The 21,659-nt window shown below is 42.4% G+C and overlaps 1 protein-coding gene across 1 annotated transcript in view; it reads right to left on the reverse strand.

Annotated features, from left to right (window-relative positions):
• ZFP64 (ZFP64 zinc finger protein) overlaps nucleotides 1-21,659 on the reverse strand; it is a 96,269-nt gene that overhangs the window by 30,685 nt on the left and 43,925 nt on the right. The window lies entirely within an intron of this gene.

Below are 21,659 nucleotides of genomic sequence, written 5' to 3' on the forward strand. Positions count from 1 at the left end.
GATCTCGGCTCACTGCAACCTCCGCCTCCCCGGTTCACGCGATTCTTCTGCCTCAGCCTCCCAAGTAGCTGGCAGTACAGGCACGCACTACCATGCCCAGCTAATTTTTGTATATATTTTTGGAAAGACAGGGTTTCATCATATTGGTCAGGATCATCTCGATCTCTTTACCTCGTGATCTGCCCACCTCAGCCTCCCAAAGTGCTGGGATTAATGGCATGAATCACCTCACCCGGCCTATAATGATATACTTTAATACAACAGAATTCTATGAAACTATAAAAAATAATGCACTTCTATGGGCATTCATCTGGAATATTTTTTATGATAAGTGAAACATCCAAAAGACAAAGTGTACAAATTATGCTGTTGGGCATCTGTGTATATACACACGTACACACACGTAAACATATGTACACATGCACACATTCACACATGTACACATGCACCCATATACACATACACATGTACACATACACACATGTGCACGCATGTACCCATACGCATGCACACACGTACACATGTACCCATATACACATACACATGTACACATACACATATGTACACACATCCACATCCACACATGTACACACATGCATATACGCACACACATGCACACATACATATGCACATATGTACACATGCACACATGTACACATCACATATGTGCATATGTATACATCTGCGCACATACACATGCACACATGTACACACATGTACACACACATATATGCATGCACACACATACACGCCCATATGTACACAAGCACATGTACACATATACATATATACACAGGTACACACACATACACATGCACATGCATACACGTACAATACACATGTACACACGCACACGTACACATGCACATAGGTACACACATGCACCCATGTACACACACATACAGATATGTACATATGCACATAGGCACACATGCACACAAACATGTACATATACACACATGTACACACATACACAAGCACACAAGTACACATACACATGCACACAGTACACATGCACACACGTACACACGTACACATACATGTACAATACACATGTACACATACATGTACATATGCACACATGTACACATGTATACACCCACGCATACACGTGCACACACGTACACATATACATGCACACACGTGCACACATGCACTTATGTACACATACACATATGTACATGTATCTATATACATACGGATATGTACACTTGCATCTATACACGCACATATGTACCCATACACACATGTACACACACACCTATATACACACGCACATATGTATACATACACTTATGTACACATGCACCTATATACACATACACATATGTACACATGCGCATATACACACGTACACGTACACACGCACCTATATACATATATGTACACATACACATATGTATACATGCACACATGTACACATATACCCAACAGCATAATTTGCATTATGCACAATTTGCATATCATACTTTACATAACAGCATCTCTATATAAATTTTAACACAAATTATATGTATACACACACACACATATAAACTTGTGAATGCACAGGGGACCAGAGAACTGGTAACTTGAGTTGTCCCTAGGAATGAAGACAGCAGTGTTGGCAGTGAGGCTAAGTGACTAAACATCTTATTATATATCTAACTGCAATCTTTTAAGTTATAAAGTCTTAAATCATAAAATTTCGCATACCTATAAGAGTGTAAAATGTAATTGTGCAATTTAAGGAATAAAACGAACACCTGTGTAACCACCAACAACTAAAGATATGAAACATTCTTTGTGAAAAAGAAACCCTTCTAGCAATCCTTCGGCCTCAGCCTCCCGAGTAGCTGGGACTACAGGTGTGTGCCAACATGCCCTGCTAATTTTTGTATTTTTAGTAGAGACAAGGCTTTGCCATGTTGGTTAGTACCAAACTCCTGAGCTCATGCTTTACCAAACCCTTCACATCCATTAGCTTCTCGTTCCTTCTGTTACCTTCTTTCACCTTCCCTAATTTTGTGTAATTATTGTTTAAAAGCTTTGTTACCTAAACAATATTTGTTTAGCTTTGCCTCTTTGTGAACTTTGAGTGTTTTTTCTTCTTTAAGTTTGGGAGATTAAACATGCTGCTGCAGGCAGGTGTAGAGTGAGTTTTCACTTTCCACATCACCTCCACTATATGATTATACCACACTTTACACATTCTACTGCCAGGAGGCGGTGTGCAATTTGATCTGGTCAACATGGTGAAATTACGTCTCTACAAAAAATACAAAAAATTTGAAAACACATCTCTACAAAAAATACAAAAAAATTAGCTGGGTGTGGTAGCGCGTGCCTGTAGTCCCCACCTACTCAGTAGGCTGAGGCAGGAGAATTTAACCTCGGAGGTGGAAGTTGCTGTGAGCCGAAATCGTGCCACTGCACTCCAGCCTGGGTGACAGAGTAAGACTCTGTCTCAAAAAAAAAAAAAAAATAAAATAAAAAAATAAACTACTTGTGTAGCTGTTAGCATTCTTTCACTGCTTTTCTGATTCACACGTGAAAGTTTCTTTACATCTAGAATCTGTATTTAACAAGATCCTCAGGTGATTCTTCTGCAGTTTAAAATCATCTGCTGAAATCAGAATCAGCTTTTAACAGGGTCCCCAGGTGATCCATATACGTGGTAACTTTTGAGTACACACTGGCATCAGAATCTGCACTTAAAAAAAAATCCTCAGGTGGGCCAGGTGCAGTGGCTCCCACCTGTAGTCCCAACACTTTGGGAGGCCGAGGTGGGCAGATCACCTGAGGTCAGGAGTTCGAAACCTGCCTGGTCAACATGGTGAAACCTCATCTCTACTGAAAACTACAAAAATTAGCCAGGTGTAGTGCCGGATGCCTGTAATCCCAGCTACTTGGGAGGTTGAGGCAGGAGAATTGCTTGAACCTGGGAGCTGGAGGTTGCAGTGAGCTGAGATTGCACCATTGTACTCCAGCCTGGGTGACAGAGCAAAAGTCTGCCTCAGAAAAAAAGAAAAAAAAAAAAAGAAGATCCCCTTGTGACTTCTATGCATGGTAAGTTTGAGAAGTACAGCACAGGCATGGACTAGCTGGGCCATAGAATAGGCTCGAATTCAACTTGCCTAGAGATGCCAAGCTATGATGCCAATTTATGATGATGGGAATCATCATCATAAATTACCTTTCGTGGCTGGGTGTGGTGGCTCACACCTATAATCCCAGCACTTTGGGAGGCTGAGGCAGGTGGATAACAAGGTCAGATTGAGACCATTCCTGGCTAACATGGTAAAACCTCATCTCTACTAAAAATACAAAAAATTAGCCGGGAGTGGTGGCGGGTACCTGTAGTCTCAGCTACTTGGGATGGTGAGGCGGGAGAATTGCTTGAATCCCGGGAGGCGGAGGTTGCTGTGAACCAAGATTATGCCACTGCACTCCAGCCTGGGCGACAGAGCAGACTGCATCTCAAAAGAAAAAATAATTCTTTTTATTATTTGAGATGAGGTCTCACTCTGCTTGCTCTGTCACTCAGGCTGGATGGAGTGCAGCGGTGCGATAACAGCTCACTGCAGTCTTGAACTCCCAGCCTTAAGCCATCCTCTTGCCTCAGCTTCCTTTGTAGCTGGGACTACAGGTGCACACCACCGCACCCAGAATTATTTTATTTTATTTTATTTTGAGAGACAAGGTTTCACTATGTTGCCCAGGCTGGTCTCAAACTCCAGGGCTTAAGTGATCCTCCTGCCCAGGCCTCCCAAAAAGCTAGGATTATAGGTGTGAGGAACCATGCCTGGACAATATTACTTTTTAAATGAAAAAGACACTAGTTAAGTTACTAGTGCAGAATCTTAGTTGAAAAGGGAAATAACCACTCTACAAATCCTAGCTTCTTCCTTCTCTTTCCTCTCTGCTCCCACACCTAAACCATCTTCATGGCTTAGAATTTGGAATGAAATATTGGTGGAAGAGGATTCTGTTTGGGCAACAATGTGGATACAGGTCTTTATTTATAGAGAAAACAAACAGCCTCTAATTCACCTGCTGAGCTGTAGGGGATGTTCTCCAAGAATAGGAATTCTAAGCTTCCAGACCCCAGGGCAGGGTGTGGCAGGCCTGGAGTGGTCAGTTGTCTTGCCTACTCCTGAAAAAAATGAATTCCCCATCCTTTGTGGCAAGAGTGAAATCACACCAATTGTTGTTTTCAGGTTCTCTTAGTGTTCTCCTTATCTTTTGCCACGTGGTCTGCCTGCCTGACATTTTCTGCTAGGGCATGTCCTGAAGCTATTCATTTGTTTAACAAACATTAATTGGGTTGCCACTGGGGGTAAGGCTCTGCTAACCTCTAGGAAGCAAGTCTTTAAAAAAGCCGCAGAGCAATCAGGAGGATAAATAAGGAGACAGCTACAGTACAGTGTGAGAATGTGGGACATAGGTTCTCACAAAGTGGGCAGGTGAAGCTTCCTGAGAGAGGTGGATTTGTAGCTCTGGCTAGCATGAGGTCTTGGGCAGGTAGGGTGGGTGCGACGGCTCGCACCTGTAATGCCAACACACTGGGAGGCCAAAGTGAATGGATTGCTCCCCGGCTGGGAGTTACGGGCCAGCCGGAGCAACACAGTGAAACCCCATCTCCACAAAAAATACAATAATTAGCTGGGTGTGGTGGTATGCGCCTGTGGTCGCAGCTACCAAAAAAGGCCGAGGGCAGGAGGATTGCTTGAGCCTTGGAGGTCGAGGCTGCAGTGAACTACGATTGCATCATTGCATTTCAGCCTGGGTGACAGAGCAAGAATCTGTCTCAAAAATAAAGTAAAATAAATAAAAATAAGAAGTGAGGTGAAGTGGGTTTCAGGTAGAGGGGACAGCTTGTACAAAGACCAGGAGGCAGGCTAGGCGCGGTGGCTCACACCTGTAATCCTAGCACTTTGGGAGGCTGAGGCGGGTGGATTACCTGAGGTTGGGAGTTCAACATCAGCCTACTAATATGTTGAAACCCCAGCTCTACTAAAAATATAAACAGCGTGGTATGGTGGTGCTGAGCTATAATTCCAGCTGCTCAGCTACTCAGGAGGCTGAGGCAAAAGAATTGCTTGAACCTGGGAGGCAGAGGTTGCAGTGAGCCAAGATTGTGCTACTGCACTCTAGCCTGGGCAATAGAGTGAGACTTTGTCTCAAAAACTATATATATAAGGCCGGGCGCAGTGGCTCACGCCTGTAATCCCAGCACTTTGGGAGGCCGAGGCGGGTGGATCACGAGGTCAAGAGATCGAGACCATCCTGGTCAACATAGTGAAACCCCGTCTCTACTAAAACTACAAAAAAAATTAGCTGGGCATGGTAGCGCGTGCCTGTAATCCCAGCTACTCAGGAGTCTGAGGCAGGAGAATTGCCTGAACCCAGGAGGCGGAGGTTGCGGTGAGCCGAGATCACGCCATTGCACTCCAGCCTGGGTAACAAGAGTGAAACTGTCTCAAAAAACAAACAAACAAACAAACAAAAACTATATGCACACACACACACACACACACACACACACACACACACACACACACACACACACACACACACAAAATTAGTCAGGCATGGTGGAGTGCATCTGTAGTCCCAGCTACCCTGGAGGCTGAAGCAGGAGAATTGCTTCAATCTGGGAGGTGGAGGTTGCAGTGAGCAGAGATCATGCCTCTGCACTCCTGCCTTGGTGACAGAGCAAGACTCCGTCTCAAAACAAAAACAAAAAGCAACCCCCCCACCCCAAAGACCCGGCGGCAAAGAGACAGCACTTTTAGAAACCTTAGTCTGACTAGAGGTGGGGGGAGTATAGGATATCAGGTAAAGGAGATGGGTGGGGAGCAGGTGTGAAGGGGTTCATTTGGCAAGAAGAATATGATTAAATCATTTCCTGTTTTTCCTTTTTCCCTGTGAATGTTTGTGCCTCCGCATGCTGCATATGTTGAAATCCTAATGCTCACGTGATGGTATTAAGAATAGGGCTTTGGGCAGGTGTTTCGGTCAGTTTTGCTATATGTTTGACACTTTTAATAAAAATATTGTAAAAAAAAAGTAAACTTTTTATTAGTTTTTTTTGTTTTTTTTTTTGAGAGAGGGTCTTGCTCTGTCACCCAGGCTGGAGTACAGTGGTGCGATCATGGCTCACTGCAGCCTTGACCTCCCAGGCTCAACTGCTCCCGCCTCAGCCTCCCAAGTAGCTGGGACTACAGGCATGCATCACCAACCACATCTGGGTAATTTTTTTTTTTTTTTTGGTAGAGATGGGGTTTTTCCATGTTGTCCAGGCTGGTCTCTAACTTCTGGGCTGAGGCGATCCTCCTGCCTTTGCCTCCCAAAGTGCTGGGACTACAGGTATGAGCCACCACGCCCAGCCTAAACATTTTTACAAAGTTCTACCACTATAATGAAATCAAAGGCCAGTCCTGAAGCGCTGGTACCTGTCCAGCTCGCAGAGGGAAGGAAAGCATTCCTCGTGTGCTGGGGCATCTTTCGGCGTAAAAGCACCTAGGTTTGTTTGCACTGTTCCAATGAAACCATCTAAGCTGGTGTCCTTGACAAGGACAAGGGCTGAGTTCACAGCAATGAATTCTATGTCGGTATGGCCACAATTTCTACCCAACTAGAGTCCTCATTGTTGGTGACAATAGATGCAACCAGAGCTGCTTTCTCTGGGAGTGTATCAACTACAGTTTGTTGATACATGCACCAGCAACTGACACTGGCCAGTTAAACCAGGGAAGGAATTTATAGCAGCATGTGAAGGAGCTGAGATCATTGATGGGAGGAGTGGAGAGTCAGGCTCAGGTGATGGGCAGAAAGTGAGGCAGGCCTGACAGCCATAACTATGACCAAGGCACTCCTCCAAGACTGCCTGTGATGCTGCAGGTGGCATACTGGAACGGATACACTGGGAACCCCTCAGCTGCACCCCACTGCCCAGAAATACCGCAGCAGCCATCACACACTGGTTAAAGCTCTGCTGAAATGCTGCTACTGTGAACAAATATCAATCCCTTCTCATAGTTCTGGGTGATTCCTTGGTTTTGGGTGGCAGCAGTGGCCCGGCCAAGCCTATATTACATGCTTGTTGTCCAGCTGCTAGGGCGTGGGAGGGGTGGCTGGTGCCTGCCAGCCTGTACAGTGTGGGGTGGGTCACTGTCTTCCACGAAGATGAACGTAATGACTGATGCCTCTGTATAGGGAGAGGTGGGACCTGAGGAGCCCTAATGATGATGACTATAAGCCACTGATGGCTTAACACAAGATATACTAGGAAAGCAAATTATTAGAGCTGCCACTGAATATGGCTACATTAATTGACTGCCTACTGACTGCGTGCCAGGTACTTAACATTTTTTTTTTTTTTTTTTTGAGACAGAGTCTCTGTGTCACCCAGGCTGGAGTGCAGTGGCGTGATCTCGGCTCACTGCAACCTCCGCCCCCTGGGTTCAAGTGATTTTCCTGCGTTAGTTTCCCTGGTAGTTAGGATTACAGGCACCTGCCACAATACCTGTCTAATTTTAATATTTTTAGTAGAGATAGGGTTTTACCATGTTAACCAGACTGGTCTTGAACTCCTGACCTCAGGTGATCCGCCTGCCCCGGCCTCCCAAAGTGCTGGGATTTCAGGTGTGAATTACCGTGGCTGGCCCACAGCATATGTTGTTTTATTTAATTTTTCCCTACAACATTATAAGGTAGGCACTTTTATTATCCCCATTATAGAGGAGAAGAAACTGAAATTCAGGGAAGTTATTTCATTCATCTGGGTCAGATATCAGGGAAGATGTGGCTGGAATTTGAACCCAGTTATTTCTGACCTCAGAGCCTTTGCTTAACCACCACCCTCTACTGCCAATCATTCTAGTTCTCCATGGGCCTGTTTAAAACTACAACTCAGGTTTAAAGTCTTTGAAAACAGTACCTGCCTACTTAAAGGTGATTTGGGTGCATCTATGCTGTGTGCACCGGATTAGGTTGAAAGATGCCCTATAAAGATGACTGTTGGTTGGGTGCAAGAAATTTTAATATGGAGAAAAATTTAAATTCTCATTGAGCATTCAACATACCAGTCTTTCAAATTAATCTGAAGTCTGCCTCTCCTGGCGATAAGTGGTAACTTAGATTTAGTGCAAAATGAATAGAATCCTCTTAAGGATTTTATGTAAAGTCTCATCAAAGCCGAGGCATCTCCAACACTTTATTCCTTTCGTGCATCTTCCCTTTCGAGGTGCTGAGTCTCAGAGCCAATAGGGAAAATGGTGCCTTTAATGAAAGCCACCCATATGGAGGCAAATGAGTGTGGGCAGATTGGGTGGGGACTTCTATGGGCAGGCTTTCCTTCAGTGGAAAGAGAACTGTCCAGAATTTTCTTTTTTTAAAGGAGTCTCAGATTCCTGACCTCAGGTGACCCGCCCATCTCTGCCTCCCTAGGTGCTGGGATTACAGGTGTGAGCCACCATGCCTGGCCCTCATACAGTTCTTTGCAGCAGTATGAAAATGGATTAATATAGGAAGCAACACAAGAAGATAGGATGGGAAGAAATTTTACAAAGACAATTACTTTTTTCACCATACTTGTGTTGAGAGTGACTTTAAAGCAGTATTGTAGTGAAAACATGATTTCACTTATCCAAATATTGAGCACTGTCTATAGCGAATCAGTAGGAAATCATAAGTTGAGGATATTCACTAATAGTCTGTTTAAGGCAGTTTTTGCTGTACAACAACCTCAAAGTCTCAGTGATTTTCCACACAAATGTTTATTTTTTTCTTGGGTCTGTGGGTTCACTGTGGCTCTGTGGAGCTTGGCCCTGGGCTGTGGGTTTGGTTGAGGTCTTTTCCATGTGTCTGTTCATTTCTGCTTAGTCCATCAGTTACACAGGGTGTGTTTTAAGTCAGATCACTCCAGAGCAAGAGGCTGTGTCAAATTCTACAGCCACATTGAAAGCCCCTGTTCCTGGGCTACATGTGGTGGCTCACGCCTCTAATCGCAGCACTTTGGGAGGCCAAGACAGGAGGATTTCTTGAGGCCAGGAGTTTGAGACCAGGCTGGGCAACATAGCAAGACTCTATTAAAAAAAATAATAATAATAAAGCCCCTGTTCCCATTAGGTCCACTGATATTCCATTGGCCAAAGCAAATCAAATGTTTTTGTCCCAAATTAATGGGGCAGGGAAGCACACTCCACCCACCATAATGTCAATGGACAAGGTGTGTAAATATTCTGTAGTTGGACAAAGTACAGAATTTGAGACTATTATCTAGCCTACCATAGTGACTAACATGAAAACAGGAATAACATCAGACAGCTGGGATGAGAACAGATTGATAAAGATGTATACATTTACAGTATTAATAAGTGTACATCTAAAGTGCTTGGTGGAAAAACCAAACTCATCTGCTCTGTGGCACGTGGCTCGTCCTTCTTGGACAACTGGCCGGAGGGAGCTGAAATTCTCAACTGCCTGTGTTGAGTTGCTGCACTCCACCACTGGAGGGCAGCATTCGTCACCATTTTACAGCTTCTGAGCCTGGTCTTCCGTCAGGAACCGGCCGATCTCCACCTGGTCTCCCACAGTTATGATCACTTTCAAAAGTGTCCCAGCTTGGATGATAAACTACGCCATCGTCTTATATACATGGTGTAACTGTGGCATTTCTTCTCCAGAAATGAACAACATTCCCAGAAACTAACACTCCACAACGAGCTCTGACCTTTTTTTTTTTTTTTTTTTTTTTTTTTTTTGGAGCCTCATTCTGTCACCCAGGCTTTGCCTCTGGGGTTCAAGCGATTCTCTTGCCTCAGTCTCCCGAGTAGTAGGGATTACAGGCGCACACCACCACTCCTGGCTAATTTTTTTTGTATTTTTAGTAGAGACGGATTATCGCTCTTGTTGCCCAGGCTGGTCTTGAACTCCTGAGCTCAGGCAATCTGCCCGTCTCAGCCTCCCAAAGTGCCAGGATTACAGGTGTGAGCCCCTGTGCCCTGCCTGGTTTTCATATTTTTAACTGGTTAACAAAAATCAAAAGAAAATTATATTTTGTGAAAAATTTTATGAAATTGAATTCTCAATGCCTATGAATGGAATTTTATCGGAGGACAGCCACAGCCACTGCCCGGAATATTGACTGTGGCTGCGCTCTCTCTCTCTCTCTCTCTCTCTCTCTCTCTCTCTCATCTCACTCTGTTGCCCAGTCTGGAGTGCAGTGATGTGATCATGGCTCACAACTCACTGCAGCCTTGACCTCCTGGGCTTAAGTGTCCTCCTACCTCAGCCGCCCAAGAATCCAGTACTACAGGCATGTGTTATCAAGCCCAGCTAATTTTTTGGTATTTTTTTTATAGAGGCAGGGTTTTGACATGTTGCCCAGGCTGGTGTCAAACTCCTGGGCTCAAGCAATCCTCGTATCTCTGTGCTAACCTACCCTGTGTTAGTCTGACAGACTCCATCTTAACCTCCACCTCACCCCTCCCGCCATTTCTCCCTTGAGTGCATACATGGGTCATGCTGCTGTGCTGTGTCATGCCATTGTGCTGGGTCATGCTGTGTGTAGAACTATAGAGGCATATAACCATTGTAACCATATCCTGCTTGGCAAGCCCACTTGCTATTGTGAATACCCCCTTGATTGATTGTATGCCAAGTACCGAATGCCCACCTTGGTAACCAGCAATCATGGGAACTACTCACAATCATGGGAACCTCCTGCCTCCTCGTTACCAGCCTCCTTATCTAACTTGCTTGTTCTGCTTCTGTAAATTCTGCTTCAGCTAGGCTCCCCCTCCCCTTTCTTAAGCAAGATATAAAAAGGAATCACCCCTTTCTTCTGTGCAGAGAGAATTTTGAGCGTTAGCTGTCTTTCAGTCACCGGCAATAAAGGACTCCTGATTCAATCTCAGAGCGTGGCGCTTTCCTTACAACTTGCTCGGTTACAACACCTCAACCTCTCAGAGTGTTGGAATTACAGGCATGAGCCACTGCTCCTGGCCAATTTCAATATATACAGGCTTGATTGGCTGGGCTCAGTGGCGCATGCCTGTAATCCAAGCTCTTTGGGAGGCCGAGGTGGGTGGATCATTTGAGGTCAGGAGATTGAGACCATCCTGGCCAACATGGTGAAACCCCACCTCTACTAAAAATATAAAAATTAGGCAGGCATGGTGCTAGGCACCTGTAGTCCCAGCTACTCGGGAGGCTGAGGCAGGAGAATCACTTGAACCAGGGAGATGGAGGTTGCGGTGAGCCGAGATCATGCCACTGACTCCAGCCTGGACGATGGAGTGAGACTCACTCTCAAAAACAAAAACAAAACAGGCATGATTAAGGACATCAATTCTCCGATCCTTAACTTCTATGCATACCCTTTCCTAAAATTGATCACCTAAGAACACACAGAAAGTGGCCCATTATTAATAAGCCATACTGAACCCAATGCCTGGAGCCATAAAACCTGAGATCTCACAGTGTCAATGTTGAGAAGGCAAGTGATTCCACAACTGGGAAAGAAATCCCAGGCGGTTTTCAGCTCTTTGCTTTTAACAAAATTGACCCAATTAATGGCAACTGATCAATATGTGATTTCCTGGCATAGAATTCAGAAGAAATTAAAATAATTGAGAAATATTGCTGTAACAATACAGTTTGTATTTCTGTGTCCTTATTTACGTGAATAAAACTCAGTTTACAGAAATGTTTGACATACAACTGAAAATAAACTTTCTCATTCTAGCAACTGTTGAAAGTTTTTAAAAATAATATTCATAAAGAATATATAAGCTGATTAAAAACTAGGCCTATCTACCTCATTAAAAATAGAAAAACACCAGTACACTGCTTATATTTAATAATTGTTTTTCAAATCATGTAATATATGTCTGTTGCTTTGATTAAAAGTTCCTAATAATTTTTTTTTTTTTTTAAGACAGGGTCGCACTCTATTGCCGAGGCTGGAGTGCAGTGGTGTGATCTTGGCTCACTGCAACCTCTGACTTCCAGGCTTAAGTGATTCTCCTGCCTCAGCCTCCTGAGTAGTTGGGACTACAGGCATGCACCACCACGCTCAGCTAACTTTTGTATTTTTAGCAGAGATGGAGTTTGCCATGTTGGCCAGGCTGCTCTCAAACTTCTGAACTCAGCCAAGGCATCCCAAAGTGCTAGACTTACAGTTGTGAGCCACTGTGCCCGGCCCTAATGATAATGTCATATTGAAGAAATGTCTAAAGCTTGGAGCCCTGTGATCATAGAAAATAAACAATGTGAATTTCAATTTATAGGACCATAATTTTGTTGCTGAGAAGCATGATGAAATAATAATTTTTAAGATTAATAACATTTCCCACTTTCAAGCCCCTCTCTGTATTCGAGAAATTTCAAAGGTTGTTTCTCTCAACCTGACTGGTCAGGATGAGCCAGTGCCTCACTTTATTTCCTGTTAACACCATCATTTTGCTGGGCCCCAGGACCTAAGGCAGCTAAGCGACGGATCAGATTAGGATCCAACTTTTCATCTCTACGAGAACAGAGTTTAATGACTACTGAAGAGAAAAGAATCTTATGTCCGAGGGTATAATTCATCTGCCAGGATGAAAGAAGTCCCACCTATGTGCCCTTCTGAGGAATATGCACCAGAAAGCACTTCTATCCAAATGAAAATGAAATCAGAGTAAATGGGCAACCCGGGGAAGCTGAAGGGCATAAGAAACAATGGTGAACAATGAATGCAGTAATTTTTGGTTAAATCTAAATGGAGATGGTAATTTGACTGGGAATTTAAATGTAAGAGACATACCGTCGGGCAACACTTAACAAAAGCCTAGAAATAAACTCATAAGCCATCTCGGCAAAACTCAGAATTTGAGGATGGGGGCTACAGAAGAAGGTGAAGTCCAAAAGTTTCCTCTCATCAGGGAAGAGATTTCTTAATAGAAGACTGAGGCATGGTTAATCTTTACTTTTTACACAGCAGTAGACAAATGTATATTTAACAATCATTGTTTAATATTAGAAAGTAGGCTGGGTGCCCTGGCTTATGCCTGAAATCCCAGCACTTTGGGAGGACAAGGTGGGCAGATTGCTTGAGCCCAGGAGTTTGAGACCAGCCTGGCACAACATGGCACAACATGGCACAACCCCATCTTTACAAACAAAATACAAAACTAAGCCGAGCATGGAGGCATATACCTGTAGTTCCAACTACTCAGGTGGCTGAGGTGGGAAGATCTCTTGAGCTGGGGAGGTCAAGGCTGCAGTGAGCCAAGATCCCGCCACTGCACCCCAGCCTGGGAGACAGAGAAAGACTCTATCTCAAAAAACAAAAACAACAACAAAAAAAATTGGAATGTAACTGTCAGCAGAATGGAGATGATTATATAACTTTCTAGAGAAAAGAAAAAGGAAGAAAGAGAAAACCACAAACTTTCATAAATAGAAAATATTAAAAAAGATGGAAGTGAATAATAGCACGTACACATTACTGTAAGAAATACAAATGATTTGAATTTTCCTATCTGAGACAGAGAGAAGCTGATAAAGGTATTGAATAACAGGATGGACAAAAATGAACCAGGCAAATGAAATAAAATACAAAATAAGACTTAGACTGTTATTAATGAGATAAAGTATGATTTAAGGCCAAAAGCTATTAAACAGAAGGAAAAGGTACATAAGAATAAAAGAAAAAAATGGCAAAGAGCATAGAATAGCTACAAACTTTGTATGCATCAAATAACATGGCAAAATCTCATGAAAAACGCATCCTGGTAATACAAGAAAAGCTTGTTTTTAAAAATGCAATCCTTGTGAGAGATTCTTAAGTATTTCCTTCAGTTTATCAAATAGACACAAACTAAGAAGATTAGAAGAATTAATTCATAAAAATTTGAACTTTACAGAGACTATATATTCTTCCCTAACAGTCACCAAATACATACAAAAATTGGTCATGTAAATGGCTGTCCAGAAGACTATTAAATTACAAGAAGACATACAAGCGGCCAACAAGCATATGAAAAAATGCTCAACATTCTAATCATGAGAGAAATGTAAATCAAAACCACAGTGAGACACCGTCTCACACCAGTCAGAATGGCTACCATGAAAAAGTCAGAAAATTGAAGATGTTCGCAAGGTTGAGGAGAAAAGGAAATATTTGTACACTGCTTGTGGGAGTATAACTTAGTTTCATCACTGTGGAAAGCAGTTTGGAGATTTCTCAAAGAACTTAGAAATACCACTTGATTCAGCAATACCATTAATACAAATCATTCCACCAAAAGACACATGCGAGCAGATGCTCACGGCAGCGCTCTTCACAATAGCAACATGGAGTCAGCCTAGATGCCCATCAATGGTGGACTGGATAAAGGAGATTTGGTACATACACCATGGACTACTTCACAGCCAGAACTACAGGAAATCAGGTACTTTGCAGCAACATGGATGCAGCTGGAGGTCATTATCCTGAGTGAATTAATGCGGGAACAGAAAACCAAATACCACATGTTCTCACTTGTAAGTGGGAGCTAAACATTGAGTACACTTGGACACAAAGATGGACCAGACACTGGGGCCTACTTGAGGGTGGAGGGGGGCAGGAGGGTGAGGGTTGAAAAACTGCTTTTGGGTACTATGCTCGCTATCAGGGTGACCAAACCATTTATACCCCAAACCCTGGTGACATGCATTTACCCATGTAAAAAACCTGCATGTATACCCGTTAAACCTAAAGTAGAAGTTGGAAGAAAAAAAAAAAAAAAAAAACACGCCAGGCACGGTGGCTCATGCCTATAATCCCAGCACTTTGGGAGGCCGAGGTAGACAGATCAGGAGTTCAAGACCAGCCTGACCAACATGGAGAAACCCTGTCTCTATTAAAAATACAAAATTAGCCGGGTGTAGTGGCACATGCTTGTAATCCCAGTTACTTGGGAGGCTGAGGCAGAAGAATCGCTTGAATCTGGGAGGCAGAGGTTGTGGCGAGCCAAGATCAAGCCATTGCACTCACTCCAGCCTGGGCAACAAGAGCAAAACTCCATTTCAAAAAAAGAAAAAGAAAAAATAGGGAGAAAAACCAAAAAACAAGTATTTTACAGGTCACATTTTCAGACCAAAACCCAGTAACATCAGAAACCAAAAACCAAAATATAGGTTCACAAATTGCAATACAGGCACACCTTGTTTGATTGGCCTTAGCTTTATTGTCTTTTGTAGACACTGAGTTTTTCTTCAAATTGAAGTTTGTGGCAACCCTGCCTCAAACAAGTCTTCTCAGCACCATTTTCCCAACATTAGGTGCTCACTTTGGGTTTCTGTCAAATTTTGACACATTTCAAGCTTTTTATTATATGTGTTATGTGATCTGTGATGGTGATCTTTGATATTACTGTTGTAATTGCTTCCGGGTGCCATGAACCATGCCCATATAAGGCGGAGAACTTAATTGATATATGTAGTGTGTGTTCTGACTGCTCTACAGAACAGCTGTTCCCCATCTCTCTCCCTCTGCTTGGGCCTCCCTATTTCATAAAACTAAACAATGTTGAAATTAGGCCAATTAACCCTACAATGGCCTCTAAGTGTTCAAGTCAAAGAAAGAGTCCCATATCTCTCACTTTAAATTACAAGCTAGACGAGATTAAGCTTGGTAAGGACGGCATGTTGAAAGCCAAGACAGGCTGAAAGCTGGGCCTTTTGCACCAGTTAGCCAAGCTGTGAATGCAAAGGAAAAGTTTTACAAAGAATTTAAAAGTGCTACTCCAGTGAACATATGAATGATAAGAAAGTGGGCCGGGCGTGGTGGCTCATGCCAGTAATCTCAGCACTTTGGGAGGCTGAGTTGGGCGGAAATCACAAGGTCAGGAGATTGAGACCATTTGGCTAACACGGTGAAACCCGGTCTCTACTTAAAATACAGAAGGGCGTGGTGGAATGCACCTGTAGTCCCAGCTACTCTGGAGGCTGAGGCAGGAGAATTGCTTGAACCTGGGAGGCAGAGGTTGTAGTGAGGCGAGATGGTGCCACTGCACCATCTCGCCTAGTAACAAGGTGAGACTCCATCTCAAAAAAAAAAAAAAAAAAAAAAAAAAAAAAATGCAAAAAAAAAAAAAAAAAAAAAGAGAGACATTGCTGATATGAAGAACGTTTGAGTGGTCTGGATAGAAGATCAAACCAGCCATGACATTCTCTTCAGCCAAAGCCTAATCCAGAGCAAGGCCCTAACTCCTTCAATTCTGTGAAGACTGAGAGAGGTGAGGAAGCTGCAGAAGAAAATTGAAAGCTAGCAGAAGTTGGTTCAGGAGGTTTAAAGAAAGCCATCTCCAGATCATAAAAGTGCAAAGCAAAGCAGCAGATGCTGATGTCGAAGCTGCAGCAAGTTACCCAGAAGATCTAGCTAAGATCATTGATGAAAGAGGCTGCACTAAACAATAGATTTTTCAGTGTAGATAAAACAGCCTCCTACTGAAAGAAGATGCCATCTAGGACTAATAGCTAGAGAGGAAAAGTCAATGTCTGGCTTTAAAGCTTCAAAGGACAGGCTGACTTTCTTGTTAGGTGCTAGTGTAGCTGGTGACTTGAAGTTGAAGCCAATGCTTATTTATCATTCCAAAATCCGAAGGCCCTTAAGAATTATGCTAAATCTACTCTGGTAGGCTCTAGAAATGGAACCATGAAGGCTGGATGACAGTACCTCTCTTTACAGCATGGTTTATTGAATATTTTAAGCCCCATGTTGAGACCTACTGCTCAGAAAATAGGTTCCTTTCACAATATCACTGTTCATTGACAATGCACCTTTGTCACCCAAGAGCTCTCACGGAGATGTACAAGGAGATAAATGTTGTTTTCATGCCTGTTAACCTCCATTCTGTAGCCCTTGGGTAAGGGGGTAATTCTGACTTTCAAGTCTTATTATTGAAGTAATACATTTTGTAAGACTATAGCTGTCATAGATTGTGATTCCTCTGATGCATCTGGGCAAAGTAAATTGGAAACCTTCTAAAAAGGATTCACTATTCAATTTTTATTTTTTTCATCAGAACATCAAGATGAAGGATTCACCATTCTAAATGCCATGAAGATCATTCATGATTCTTGGGAGGAGGTCAAAATACCAAGATTAGCAGGAGTTTGTAAGAAGTTGATTCCAACCATCATAAATGACCTTGAGGGGGTTCAGGACCTCAGTGGAGGAAGAAACTGCAGAGATGGTGGAGATAGCAAGAGAACTGGAGTCAGAAATGGAACCTCAGGATGTGACTGAGTTGCTGTAATCTTATGAGAGAACTTGAATGGATGAGGAGTTGCTTCTTATGGCTGAGCAAAGGAAGTGGTTCCTTGAGATAGAGTCTACTCCTGGTGAAGATGTTCTGAACAACATGAAAATGACAACAAACTGTTAAAAATGTTACATAGCCTTAGTTGATTAAGCAGTGGCAGGGTTTGAGAGGATTGATTCCAATTCTGAAAGCAGTCCTGCTGTGAGTAGAATGATATCCAACAGCATTGGATGTTGCAGACAAATCTTTCATGAAAAGGAGATTTAATTATGTCTTTTGCAGTGGCACTGAAGGCTATTATTTTACATGAAATAACTCAGAAATGGAGAGTCAAATACTGTATTGTCTCACTTATAAGTGGGAGCTCAATAATGTTTATACATGGGCATACAGTGTAAAATAATAGACATTACAGACTCAGAAGGATGGGGGGGAGGTAAGGGATAAGAAATTGCTTAATGGACCATTTCCTAAATAAGATCTTAGACCTCTGAAATTTTATAAACAGACCCTAGATGAAAATCTCCTGATGGCTGGATGCAGTAGCTCACGCCTGTAATTTCAGCACTTTGGGAGGCTGAGGTGGGTGGATCACCTGAGGTCAGGAGTTTGAGACCAGTCTGGCCAACAAGGTAAAACCCCGTCTCTACTAAAAAATACAAAAATTAGATGGGTGTGGTGGCACATGCCTGTAATCTCAGCTACATGGGAGACTGAGGCAGGAGAATCGCTTAAACCTGGGTGGCGGAGGCTGCAGTGAGCTGAGATTGTGCCACTGCACTCTAGCCTGGGTGACAAGAGTGAGACTCCATCCCCCTCCCCCACAAAAAACAAAATTGCTTAATGGGTATTTGGGTGATGGTTACATTAAAAGCCCAGATTTCACCTCTGTGCAATATATCCATGTAACAAAACTGCATGCATGTGTACCCCTTACATTTATACCAAAAAAGGCAAAAACGAGGAAGAGTCAATTGATGTGGCAAACTTTGTTGTTGTCTTATTTTAAGAAATTACCACAGCTACACCAGCCTTCAGCAACCACAACCCTGATCAGTCAGTAGCTGTCAACACTGAGGAACACCCTTCATCAGCAAAGTGACTGCAACTTGCTAAAGGCTCACTTGATTGTTAGCATTCTTAGCAACATTGTATTTTTAAAGTGTGTACTTTGTAAAGTCATAATGCTTTTGTACCCTTAATAGACTATAGTATAGTATAAACATAACTTTTTTATGTGCTGGGAAATTAAAAAACATATGTGACTCACTTTATTGTGACATTTACTTTATTGTGGTGGTCTGGAACCAAATTCACAATTTCTCTGAAATATGCCTGTACTTGAAAAATAGGAAACATACCTTGATATAACCCCTGGATTCTGATCCTATCCCCTTCAAAGCAACCAACTAACCATCCCTAAAACTGAAATAACAAAGTATCTAGAAATTTATGGAAAGAAGGGTATGTCATATAAAAATTTATAGGGATGGATATAAGGACAATGTTTGAATGATTTTGTAGGCTATAAATATTAGAGTTTCATTTCCCAGTTCTAGATTATCGGCTTCTATAGAGGTTAATGCCCTTTATTGTTTTTGAGCTGTTTTATGATGTGGATTTTTTTTTTTTTTAAGACAGGGTCTCACTCTGTTACCAAGGCTGGAGTACAGGGGCGCATGATCACAGCTCATTGCAGCCTCAACCTCCTCGGCTCAAGTGATCCTCTAATCTCAGCCTCTAGGGTTCCTAGGACTACAGGTATGCACTACCATTCTGGCCAACTTTTTAAAATTATTAATCTTTTTTGTAGAGACAGGGTCTCCCTATGTTGCTCAGGCTGGTCCTGAACTCTTGGGCTCATGTGATCCTCCTTTGTGCCTTGGCCTCCCAAAGTGCTGAGATTATAGGAGGGAACCACCGTGTCTGGCCACTTTACAACTTTGTAGGTTACAGAAACAGATAGTATTGCAAATAACTCATCCACAGGACTGCAAACAGATTTTGTTTGATGGAACACAGCTGATTACAACACTGGAGATACCAGTTTTGCATCTGTTGGTGAATTTATTTCAGCATTTCTGATTGCCTATGTAATCATGCATTTGTTAATTCTCCTTTGAACCTGCTGTGACATCTTACTAATTCCCCCTTTAATTAATGAATTAAATAAAATATTTGACATGTGTTAGTCTTATATTTGGATGACAGTCATGATTTTAACAGAAAAAATTATCTTTTAACATAGGTGAAAACATAATGGAAAATATATAGCTTTAAATGTTTTCATTAGTAAAGACTGAGTAAGTGGACTTAATACATGAAATCAGAATTACAAAATAAAATGAAAGAAAGGCAGGGGAAATAATTATTAAAAATAAAAGCTGAGGCTGGGCGTGGTAGCTCATGCCTGTAATCCTAGCACTTTGGGAGGCTGAGGCAGGTGAATCACGAGGTCAGGAGTTCAAGACCAGCCTGGCCAACATGGTGAAACTCTGTCTCTACTAAGAATACAAAAATCAGCTAGGCAAGTTGGCAGGTGCCTGTAATCCCAGCTACTTGGGAGGCTGAGGCAGGAGAATCACTTGAACCCGGGGGGCAGAGGTTGCAGTGAGCCGAGATTGCATCACTGCACTCCAGCCTGGCGACAGAGTGAGACTTCATCTAAAAAAATAATTATAATAATAAAAGTTGAAAGCTGAAATAAATGAAATGGAGAAGGGTAGAGACATAAATAAAAGCAAAAGCTCTACTTTTACTTTGATACAAATCACTAAATAAATAAACTCTTAGATACTAAGTTGAAGATTAAAAATACAACAAAAAAGAAACCTCAAAACCAGTAGTAACAAGAAAGGTGATGAACGCCAAAGATATTAAAATATTTCAAAAAGAAAGTTAAATGGAATCATAGAGCCACATAATTAAAAGTTTAGAGCAGAGTGATTTTTTTTTTCTTTTGCAAAATATAAATTACTAAAATTGATCCGGATAAGGTATATGACCTGAACAGATCAGTAATTACAGAAAATAATTGGGAAGTTTGTTAAGAATGTTATAATAAAAAAGAACATCAGCCAAGATAACCCAACAGATAATTTCTGAAATAGTCAAACTATTACAGGTCACTGAAAAAGAAGAAAAGAGCTCCAGTTTATTTTTAGAGTTGTACAAGCTCCAGTTTATTTTTAGAGTTGCATAAGAAATAAGCAAAAATCAGGCAGAGATAGCACTAAAAAAGAAAACTAGAGACCAGCTGCATGTATGTGTGTACAGTCATCACCACTTATCAACAGGGATCCATTCAGAGAAATACGGTGCTATCGTTCCTAGGCTAGAAATCCATACAGCGCGTGAATGTGCTGAGTACCGTAGGTAATGGTAACACAATGGTTAAGTACTTGTCTATCTAAATATAGAAATATACAGTAGGCTGGGCATGATGGCTCACGCCTGTAATCCCAGCACTTTGGGAGGCTGAGGTGGGTGGATCACTTGAGCCCAGGAGTTCAAGACCAGCCTGGGCAGCATGGCAATATCCCATCTCTACAAAAAAATACGTGGTGTTGCGTGCCTGTGGTCCCAGCTACTTGGGAGCCTGAGGTGGGAGGATCACCTGAGCCTGGGGAGGTCGAGGCTGCAGTGAGCTGTAATTGTGCCACTGCAGTCCAGCCTGGGAGACAGAGTAAGACCCTGTCTCAAAAACAAAACAAAACAGAAGTATAGTAAAAATATGGTATAAAAGATAAAATATATGGTACACCTGTTTAGGACACTTACCGTGAATGGAGCTTACAGGATTGGAAGTTGCTCTGGGTGAGTCAGTGGGTGAGTGGTGAGTGAATGTGAAGGCCTAGGTCATGACAGTGTACTACTGCAGACTCTATGAACACTGCACACTTAGACTCTTCTAAATGTATTAAAAAAATGCTTGCTTTCTTTCTTTTTTTTTTGAGACGGAGTTTCACTCTTGTTACCCAGGCTGGAGTGCAATGGTGCGATCTCGGCTCACCACAACCTCAGGCAATTCTCCTGCCTCAGCCTCCTGAGTAGCTGGGATTACAGGCACGTGCCACCATGCCCAGCTAATTTTTTGTATTTTTAGTAGAGACGGGGTTTCACCATGTTGACCAGGATGGTCTCGATCCCTTGACCTCATGATCCACCCGCCTCGGCCTCTCAAAGTGCTGGGATTACAGGCTTGAGCCACTGCGCCCGGCCCAAAAAAAGAAAATTCATCTTTAGTAATAAATTAAGTATAGCTTATTGTAACATTTTTACTTTATACATGGATTCATTGTAAAAATTTTGACTCTTTTGTAATAACACTTGGCTTAAAACACAAGCATTGTACAACCGTACAAAAATATACTTTCTCTA

This window comes from Cebus imitator, unplaced genomic scaffold (genome assembly GCF_001604975.1).
Source record: "Cebus imitator isolate Cc_AM_T3 unplaced genomic scaffold, Cebus_imitator-1.0 Scaffold224, whole genome shotgun sequence".
Taxonomy (NCBI): domain Eukaryota; kingdom Metazoa; phylum Chordata; class Mammalia; order Primates; family Cebidae; genus Cebus; species Cebus imitator.